General features: G+C 31.4%; 1 pseudogene; it reads right to left on the reverse strand.

The window, feature by feature from the left end:
• Positions 1–353: 353 nt before the first annotated feature.
• Positions 354–1,722, reverse strand: LOC150036380 (uncharacterized; annotated as a pseudogene).
• Between the last annotated feature and the right edge of the window lie 9,463 nt (positions 1,723–11,185).

Genomic DNA, 11,185 nt, shown 5'->3' on the forward strand with positions numbered 1-11,185 from the left:
CTCTTGTATACTCATTGTACTTTCGTATTATTAACTCTTTTCTCAAATCCGCCGCATAGACTTTATACCTCAAACAACATACCAACCTACGCATTGTTTTATTTGTTACCGCAAAGAGATCTGAAATTACCATCACATACTGTTTCCATAGTCCCTGTGTTCGACCTTGGGCTTACCAGACAACTTAGTAAGGTTTATATTTGGATCTTGCTAAGAAAACTTGCATGCACAATGCATATTCCACCATCGCATTCTACACCATTATTTCATCGCATTAACCACGCATCACCATGCATGTGTTAAAGGTAGATACTGACGATGTCCCATATAAAAAATTTTGCTCTTTAGTCCCATTAAGCTTGTATCAACATTGCAACTGGACATGCTTTATAACCTTTTGCCCTCCAATCAGATAAATCACCATAAGCTGGAAAATCATTGATTGTCCACAATAGTGCAGCATGAAGTTGGAAGAAAGAAGCATTGAAACTATCATATATTTGAATGCCATTAACCCACAACTCATTTAACTCATCTACCAGTGGTTGTAGGTAAATATCAATTTCTTTACTAGGAGACCTTGGACCAGGGATGAGTAGAGATAGAAACATAAATTGTGCTTTCATACACTTCCAAAGGGGCACGTTGTATGGAATGGGCATAACTAGCCACATGCTATATGATGTGCTCATGTTTCCAAATGGGTTAAAACCGTCAGAAGAAAGAGTTAATCTGACATTACGAGAGTCTGTAGCAAAACAAGGATATTGACTATCACAATGCTTTGAACCCTCAACATCAGCAGGATACCAAAGTATTCCTTAAACTTCACACCTCTTCTTGTGCCACCTCATATCCTCAACAGTATATTTTGAAAGAAATAAACTTTGCAACCTTGTCTTTAGTGGAAATTATCTTAACACCTTATGTGGAAATTTTTCCCTTTTCTATCATTCAATCTGTATCTTGACTCTCCATAGTGTGGACAATTATCACTGCATACTTTCTCCAAAATAAAGCACAATCAAACTTGCACACGTGAATTGATTCGTATCCCATCCTTAGGCCACATAGTCTTTTCTTAGCCTCATAGTATGAGGTAGGTAGCTTTACACCATCCGGAAAGGCTTCATTTAATAATTCAAGCAACATATCAAATGATTTATCGCTCCAACGATTAAACACCTTAATGCGCATAAGTTTCACTAAGAAATTAAATGAAGTAAACTTTAGACACCCTAGATATAACTCATTTTCTACTTCATGAAAAATTCCAATTGTTCCATCTTCCTCATTCGATTCTCATCTAGTTTCTTCAAAATTTGGACCATACAAATTATGAATCATTTCTAGCATCTCATCTTCCACATTATCTCTATGATCTATACTGTTTGCTTTAAGATTTTCACTTTGTTCTCTACTTTCAACTGAACTTGAAAATGTTGCACCTATAAACCTTGAATTAGTCCTTAAAAATGGAGAAAGATCAATTGTATCTCCATGTAATATCCATCGGCTATAAATCGGAGAGATGTCATATTTATATAAATGTTGTTCTGTGCCATCTAAGTTGTTCCAATTTGTATTCACACAGTTTGAACAAGGACATCTTATTCTTCCTTCTTCATGTAAATAATTCTTTGCAACTTCGATAAAATTATCAACACCATTAGAATATTGACTAGACCTTCGATCTCTTAAATTTATCCAATTACGATCCATAACAAGTACAAAGTGAAGTACCTAAATTAGAAATCAAACTATTAGAATCTAAGTCTTAGGTAAAATGCAAATAGGCAATCAAATCTCTAATCAAAGTTAGGTAGATCTTATTAGTGTCAATGTCATATTAAGTGGAAAAATAACACGTATGATTGAAAATACTCTTAATCTTCCAATGGTTTAATAAGGGTAAAGTTCTCCTCAAAGTTCTTAACTCCAACAAATAAACAACAACATCATCTCATAATCTTCTTCTTTATACCAATGTCTATTGAGAAGTAATAAGGGTAAAATAAAGATAGAGAGATTGAGTAAGATACCTTTAAAGACTTCGCCACCTAATAGTGAAATAGGCGTTGGAAATCGGCATTTAAGTTGAAGGAAATCGAACATGAGGATTTTCATGAGCAACAGAATGATCGTGTCAAATTTCATTCGTATTTTAACATACACAATTACAATCAAGAAATGGAAACTTACAGGCTATGCACAATACAAAATTACAGCATGCTTTCAACAAGATCAAGGGAAAGATTATCATACCTTTGAAGACTCATCTTCAAACACCCACGATCTCGAACACTCGATCTGACTTCAAGCCAACAACACACGAATGCTCGAACATAGCACGATCACAGTGACTACAAACTCAGCGATCTTCAAGATCTTGAACTATGTCGAGTTGAGTATGATACCACCACAATAGCTACCTTGGTATTCTCGGTATGAGAATCTAGAAGTGTGGACTTTGTTAGAGGAAGAGACCGGAGAAATAACAATCATGTAAATGATTGAGCAAGTGGGAGATAACAAGGTCTATCGTATAGACGATGCCCAATAATTTAACAAATGTTCCACGATCGTTCAGCAAAAGCTCCGTGATTGTTTAGCTAAAAGCCAGCTGAGTGAACTATCATGTAGTGTCACCCCACGATCGTTTAGTTTCTAGCCAGCTATCGATTAGTGAATCTAATCTACTTGATAGCCAACTGTGAGTAATTCCAAGAATGGAAAATCTCATTCAACAAACTACTAAAATTAGGAAAATATTTTTTCCTTTTATCTCACAATTACCATGAAATCACCAATAACCTCCCACTTAATTGGTTATTAGAGAAAAAGAGATAATTATTCAATAATTAATATAATTATAAATATACATGATAACCAACTTACCATACTATATTTATAACCTATAGTTTTAATATTTTATCTCATGAAACATATAAACTATAACTCTTTTTTCTATTTCATGGTACTTAATGTAAATTTCATTTACATTAATCCTCCACTTGATGTATCTCATACATCACACCGATCATATCATATATAATCGAATTTCCTCTTGTCAATTTGAATAATTCAAATCAACACCAAGAACTGATTCTCAACTTGAATCTATTGAGCTACCAAGGGGACCTTATGGACCTATAGCTCGAAGCTCCATCGGTACGTGAATAACTGACTAAACTATTTAGTCAGGGGATCTAACATCCGTTAACTGCCAGTCACTCTACTAAAGACTGACAACTGAACTCTCCTTACTAGAGATATATTATGTGTCCATATCAACCAATCAACAGTACGATAACCCTTCACAGATTGCTCGTAAATACACTTTGGCCAATAACCGTTATGCCCTGTAGTTACATCTAACTCCTTAAGTACCATTGATCCCTCTAATGAACATAAGTCATAGTCCTACTATGACTGAGTTCTCTCTTTCGAAGAGAATCTGTGGCCACTATGTTCAAGACTTGAAATCAGCCCTTAAGGAACCAATCTATCTACTTACCCTTGCTTCGGGGAATGAGTAAATTCCATCTTGTGTAACTGAGTTCCTAACTCCCAAATCAGACAAGTCCCCAAAAAGGTAGGCATGTTGAGTTGGCAATCTGGCCACTCTCACCCATACTAATCAAAGGACCGCCCTCAAAGGTAGGAGTTCCCAAAACACTCAAGATTGAGGTCATGTCACCTATGGTCGTTTAGGTGGGATGTAAGTCTCCAGTATCAACGACATTATATACATAAACTAGTCATCTTGTGATCCGGTTTTATACAAACTCTTTGTATAAAACACCACCGCTCGCATGTCTCCACATGAATGGTCAGGATCTACTATCTGTAGTAGTTCACAACACTTACAAACCTTTACAAAGCGGATTGTATCCGTAGTGTCATCAGGACTAGGAATCCCTCTTTAATCCTTATACTGCAGACCTATTTAGATTATCACTTAATACATGATCCACTTGTATATCTCATATACATGCTTAAGTTTACATACAATAACCATGGAGCTTTGTTTATTGGATATAAGTAAATGCCAAATAAAATAACTCTTATTTTATTCATAACAATGTGTATAGATTACAAACTACGAGACTCTGGGAGAGTTAGGACACCAATCCCAATAATTTCCCACTTGTTTTAATGCCTCGGGAGACTAATGTACAACACAAGATAAATACATATACAATATACAATAAACTAGGGCATACCCCAATATCATCTCTCACTTGCCCTAGACAAGATGCCTCATGTCCCGCAGACCTAGACTCTCTAGGTGACCCTCGAACACTTTAGTCGTGAAAGCCTTTGTAAATGGATCAACAACGTTGTGCTCCGATGCACAATCTCCCTGATTATGTAATGTTACTATATGATAGTTCACTCAACTGGTCGTAGCTAAATGATCGCAGGGCAATATCTATACGATAGACTGCATTCTTCTACACGATTGAGCATTCATCTATACGATAGACTCTTCTCATCTCCCACTTGCTCAATCGTCTACACGATTGTTGTTCCTCCGGTCTCTTCCTCTAACTAAGTCCATACAGAGCCCACTTTTGGATTCTCACATCGAGAATACCAAGGTAACCATTGTGGTGATGTCTTCATTCAACTTGATGAGTTCGCGGTTTTGGAGGCCATTCATTGTGTGTTCACGTTGCTCGTGTGATGTTCACTATTGATCGTACTGTGTTGCAGTCGTTGTGTTCAAGCGTTCGTTTATTGCTGTCTTAGACGCTTGGAGTTCGTGATCGAGGGAATTTGAAGAATGAGTCTTCAAATGTATGTATACTTTATCCCTTGATCTCATTGTAAAGCATGATGTAATTTCGTATTGTGTATGATTGTTAGTTTCCGTTTTGTGACTGTAATTGTTTATGTTCAATTTTGAATGGAATTTGGAACAATCATTCCGCTGCTCATGAAAATCCTCTTGTTAGATTTCCTCAGAAGGGGGGCTGACGGGGAGTGGGGGGGAATACAGAGGGGGAGAGAAAACTCACCTAATAATTTAGAGGTGATGTCGAGAGAGATGCTGGAGGTTTGATTTCGGGAATAATGGGATAGAGGGAATGAATAGGGGAAAGAGGTTGGGAAAATAAAAATGGGGTTTAGGAAGATCAAAGATAGAAAAAAAAAAAAAAAAAAAAAAAAAAAAGAGAAAGGGGGGAGGAAAAACGAGAATGGAGTCTGAAATTTTGGAAAGGTGGGAGGGAAAACTGAAAATAATGACTTTTTTTTTTTTTACTTAGTTATATTTTTTGAGTAACATTTTAAAGACAATGTAATATGTTGTTAAATAATTTTAATATTTAGTGGTGTTGATTTGTGCGTCACAGATTGTTTCAGTAACACTGATGTAAATTTTGTCCTAAAAATGATATTCTACAACATATTATCCATTGCATTACTGGAAATTACCATTTAGCAACAAAATTTTCTTGCGCCGCTAAAAATTTGTCACTGAAGATGAATTTTCTTGTAGCAAATATTTATTAAACCAATGAATAACATAGTAAAAATTTAATATAAATCATTATGAGTTGATTTAATGGCAAATAAAAAATATGCCTTTGATAAAAAGCTCTAAGAAGTTTAATAGTTCCATCCTTAAGTTTCATAGAAACAGAGGCAATGCTTTTTATCTTACAGCCTTAGTTGTTTGCCATATAAACCATTTCTCCTTCAATTTCTTTAAAGGTGTTGAACCATGGTCTTATCGAGGTCATGTGAGAGGTGCATCCAGAATCTAGGACCCAATCATGTTTTCCTAGGGAATTTAATGGTTGGATTTATCTAAGGTTGAGGCTAGAGCATCTGAGTAGATAAAAGAACCTTCTACCACAAAAGCTTCGGGCTGTTTACCTTTAGAGTCCTTTTCTTTCTCTTGGTTCTTTTTTTTAAGAATAAAATAGTCTTTGATTAAATGTCCTTTCTTTTTGCAATATTTACATTTTAATTTCTGTTTAGGCTTGTTTTCTTCTGAATTATGTGGTTTTCTGTCATTTGAGTGATTTGGTTTAAAATTTCCTTTAGCAAATAACCCTGTACTAGGATGATCCTTTTTGTCAGTTTGTAACTCTAGTTCTCTAGTTCTTAGGGTTGATATTATTGTATCAATACTTATATTATCCTTTCCATATTTTAGAGCATTTTTAATCTCCGTATAGGGTTCAGGCAAAGAATTAAGAAGCACATAGGCCTCATTTTCATCCCCAAGTTTCTCTCACAAGGTTTTAAATTCAGCAACAATTTTCTTGAATTCATCTAGATTAGTTCATATCCTATAGGCTGTTTCTTGATCTAAAACTTACCTTAAAACATTATCACTAAGGTTTAGGACTAACGTACCATAAGCTGCCAGCTCCCAATCTTCTTTTTCTTGAGCTGTCACTAAGGCTGGGAGTGTTGATGGGTCAAGGAAAGCTCTGTGAACCTTCTGTTGGCCGAGAATTGCTTTGATTTTGGCCTTCCATAGGCCAAAATCTCCTTTGCCATCGAACTTCTCTACTTCGAATCTTGCTACTGACATCTTGGAATGAAAAACTTGAATCTTGAATCTTCAAGAACTACAATCTTGTAAGTCTTTTGCTCTGATACCACTTTGTTGGGCCTACACACTTGAAATTCTTGAAATGAAAAAGCCCAAAAGATGAAGCTGACTCTTTTTGCTGATCCAAACCGTGATCAACCCAAGTTATTTTGCCCAAAATTAATTTTGGTTGGTAGAAAACTTGGTCCAAGTTGCTCCACAATCTTCCAGCTGATGTGCAACACGTGGATTGATCCACTTTCTTCTGCCTGATGGAAGAGATGCCTTCTACTCTGATGGGAAATGAATTTCAGACAAATTAATTTTCTTTCTCTCTCACGTTCTCTCCTTTATTTGCAGAAAACTCTTGCTAACTCTTTTCTTTCTAATTATTTTCGTGAGTTTGCCATGAGAATGAAGAAGAAGAAGAACATGCAATATTGTAAAGAGAAAGAAGAGAAGAAGATCTACACGATAATATACATGGTTCAGCAATACAGTGCCTATATCCACGGGAAGGAAAATAATTTTTATTCAAGAGCTAAGTCACACTTTTCTTTACGGATCTTGTAGCTTTCTTGTAAGCTTCTGTAAGATTGTTTCTACAAATTGTAAATAATGCATATTTATACATTTTGTCTGATACAAATAGTTACATAACAAACTGTAAAGAAAAATGTAAAGGTTGTTGAATATTCGTTTGAATGCTTGAGCTTATTTATACTCCAATAAGCCAACATTGAACAGTAGAAATAGGTCTCCCACAAGATGAGACTTGTAGATTCTACAAATAATGTACAAAAAGAGTAGAGCAAGTTAGAAAAGATCAGTTGAATGTAAATTACAAATAATTGGAGAAAGAAGTTATAAGAAGTCTCCAATGGCAGAGTTTGACTTCGATCTGACTCTAGCCCTCCATAAGGCCTTCCAAATCTTAGTAGGCTGTGCGGTACTAGAAGGAGAGATAAGAGACAGAGCATTCAACATAACTCCCAGGTTATACGTGCTAAGTATAAAGATCCTATAGGGAATCACAATACATTAAAACTTTTGAAACATTATAGATGATTAGCTGGAACAAAATCAAAATTATTGGGATATTATTCATTTGGACAAATATCAATTTATACTCTAAACTATGAGGATTATATCTATTCATACTCTAAATTAATAATTGTATCAATTTAAACTATGAATTTCCATAAATGTATCAATTTTAAATGGTCAATTATGATTTATTTGGATAAATATCGTGTGAGACTTATAATTTTATCAATTAAAACCTCTTAACTTACATAATTGAATCAATTTAGAATCTCAATTAAGATTTCTTTGAAAATTGTTCATTTTGTTAAATTGACACTTGAGGAAGTTTACATACGGCTAAGAATTGATGCACTGACGATTTTCAAATATAGTCTTAATAAAGGTCCTTAATCGATTCACTTATAATAATTTATAAGTTTATTTTTTAAAAAAAAAAAAAAAATTTCTGTTACTATTGTTCAAACTAAATATTAAGAAAGATGTAAATTGATATATTTATGACTGATACCATTAGTTTAGAGTTTAAATTGATACAATCAAAAGTTCAGGAGTGTAAATTGAAATTTCCTATTTCATTTTATTACTTGTCAACCAGTTGAATATGGCTTATTGAAAAAGAAAAATAGTTGAATGTATGTAGAAGCATTGAATAAACATAAAAGAAACCTTTGATATAAGGTAAAGATTCAAGCGCAAATGATATATAAATGTTTTAATTTGACTTCACAAAGTTATGTTCTCATACGCACATGTATAAATATACATATACGAGTATATACATACATACATAAAAATTTTCTTTTTTTAAAGTGATAAGTTAGATAGTATATATTTTTTCTTTTCATCGAGTCACACTTATAAGTAGCTAATACTACTCATAATTAGGTGATACATCGTATCAACTTTAGAGTAAAAAAATTCAAAATTTTCTCGATAGAATATCTACCATGTAAAATTTTATAGATATCTTATAATTATATCGATCTAGGATATATATATATATATTTTTTTTAATCTTTTATACCGAAAAAATATACATTTTTATCTCATTTGAAAAGTCTTTGTCTAATAATTATATCGATCTAGTATACATTTTTTTTCATTTTTATCTTTTATAATGAAAAAAATATACATTTTCATCTCATTTAAAAAGTCATACAGTTGTTATTATTATTATTTTTTATTTTGAGTTCAACATTGTCATATCTTTTTTAACCATTAAAATGAGTTAAATAAAGTAATCAATTTTTTGAGAGATCGTAAACTTTGTATTTTATAAAAATAGGAAGTCTCTAATTAGTTTATCGATTTATTTATATAAAAAATCTCATTAAATCTTAACAATAATTTCTACGATAGGAACTAAATTGTTACAGATTTGGTAATATATGGACTAAATTGTTATATAATAAAGTTGGGGACTAAAATTGTTACAAAATTAAAAGTCCAGGGACCAAATCGTTATAAACCAAAGTTTATGAACTAAATTGTTACTTTTACGAAAGTGTAAAGAAAGTGATTTTTAACAATTTTTTTAATACAACTAGATGGGATCAACCTTTCAATCTCTAAAAAAAAATATCATATCAATTATTATTGAGTTAAACTCAATTTTAGCAAGTAAATTAATATTATTTTAAGAAAAAATAAACTTATCAATTAGGTACTGATGTAATAAAAAAGGTTATAATAATTGTATTGTGATTATTATTATTATTATTTCAAAAAATTATATTATTATTATTATTTGTTTATATGACGGTGTAAATAAATAAAAAGTAGGCAATGATGCGGTGGCTTACGCGAAAAAATTATCCACTCTTACTAACTACTTGCCTCATTTGTCCACATTTATTTCTACATTAAATTTTAAACCAAATATATGGCATCTTTGGCTACTACCTTAAATGTTTCAATTATGCATCAATTTTCCTTTAATATATACTTTTTTAAAAATATATTCTTTTGAATATTTTGAAGGTCTTCAATAGTTTTAAATTTTCATATTGACTTCTATAACTAAAGTCCGAAAATAAAAGAGATTTTTTTTAATGTACTAATAATTGAGTTATGCTTTTGGTTTTTTTTATTTAATTTATTTATAATAAATGTTTTGAGCTGACACTTGCACAGTTCAAATACTTGAACTTTAAAATGCGCTAAATTTTAATGTTTGTGACCATTGAGTTCCTGAAATAGCTTCTAAAAACATTCAATTTTGTGTCTAATGGAGTTCTTTTAACATTGGTTTTGGTTTGGTAGTTAGATCATGTTTGTTAATTATTTTGTTTTTTGTTTTTGTTTTTTAAAATTAAGTCTATGAACACTACTTTCACTTTCAAATTTCTTTATTTGTTATCTACTTTTCACCAATGAATTGAAAATCAAGCAAATATTTGAGAACTAAAAAAATAACTTTCAAAAAGTTGTTTTTGTTTTTTGAATTTGACTTAGAATTCAACCATTATACTCAAATAAGATGCAAATCATTGTAAGAAATGTGGATGAAATAGACTTAATTTTAAAAAAGAAAACCGAAAACCCAAATGGTTACGAAAACAAGAATTTAGTTTTTTGTTTTTTAAATTGTGCTAATTTTCTTATCACTTTCTTACCACATTTTTCATTTAAGGTATTGGTTAGTAAACATTTGATTTTTATTTTTAGTTTTTTTAAATTAAATCGATAAACATCTCATCCATAAGTTTATATATATATATATAACTAATGTTTTAGAAAACAAATCTATTTTTGAAAATAAAAAAAAATTCTTAAAAACTTGTTTTATTTATTGAATTTGGCTAATAATTCAACCCTTCATATTGATGCAAACTAGAATAAGAAAATTAGAGAAAATAGTTTTAATTTTCAAAAACCAAAACCAACGAAAACGAAATGGTTAACAAATATGATATAAATTCTTAGTCAAATTTTAAAAATAAAAAATAAGTTTTTAAAAGTACATTTTTTAGTTCTAAAAGATTGGCTTGATTTTTTAAAACATCCCTAAAAAGTAAATATGAAAACAAAGAAATCAATAGGTAAAAGTAATGTTTAGGAGCCCAATTTACAAAAACAAAAATCAAATAATTATCAAATTAGGCTTAAAATTTTCAATTTTATATCTAATAGGTTATCGACCTATTAAATACAACTAAAATTAATTCGTGCATCTATTAAAATTAAGATTGAAATTTTAGGATTAAATTGGACATAAAATTCAATCTTAAATATAATAGATCAACTATCAATTAGTTTTTTCTTAAGAAAATTGAATATAACAAGGATTCATCAAATACAAAATTGAAATTTGGAAGGCATTTTAGAAAGTTTAGTTCATGGATTAAAAGTTATTTTATAGGTACAAGGTGAAGAGAAGATAGAACTTAGAAGGCGATTTGATTATAAAAGTCCTTTATTATGATTATGGTAATTGAGTAAATTTCGGAAATAACGCAGATGATATTATTGCACTTTAAAAACAGGAAATTAATGTATTATCATTAATTACTGAAATAATCCACCATAAATCAAGTCATTAACTCAAGGCCATTAATGGGGTGTTGACGTTGATTTTCTTGCCAA

The sequence above is a fragment of the Benincasa hispida genome, chromosome 5 (assembly GCF_027475165.1).
Source record: "Benincasa hispida cultivar pf3 chromosome 5, pf3_genome.v1.1, whole genome shotgun sequence".
Classification (NCBI taxonomy): Eukaryota; Viridiplantae; Streptophyta; class Magnoliopsida; order Cucurbitales; family Cucurbitaceae; genus Benincasa; species Benincasa hispida.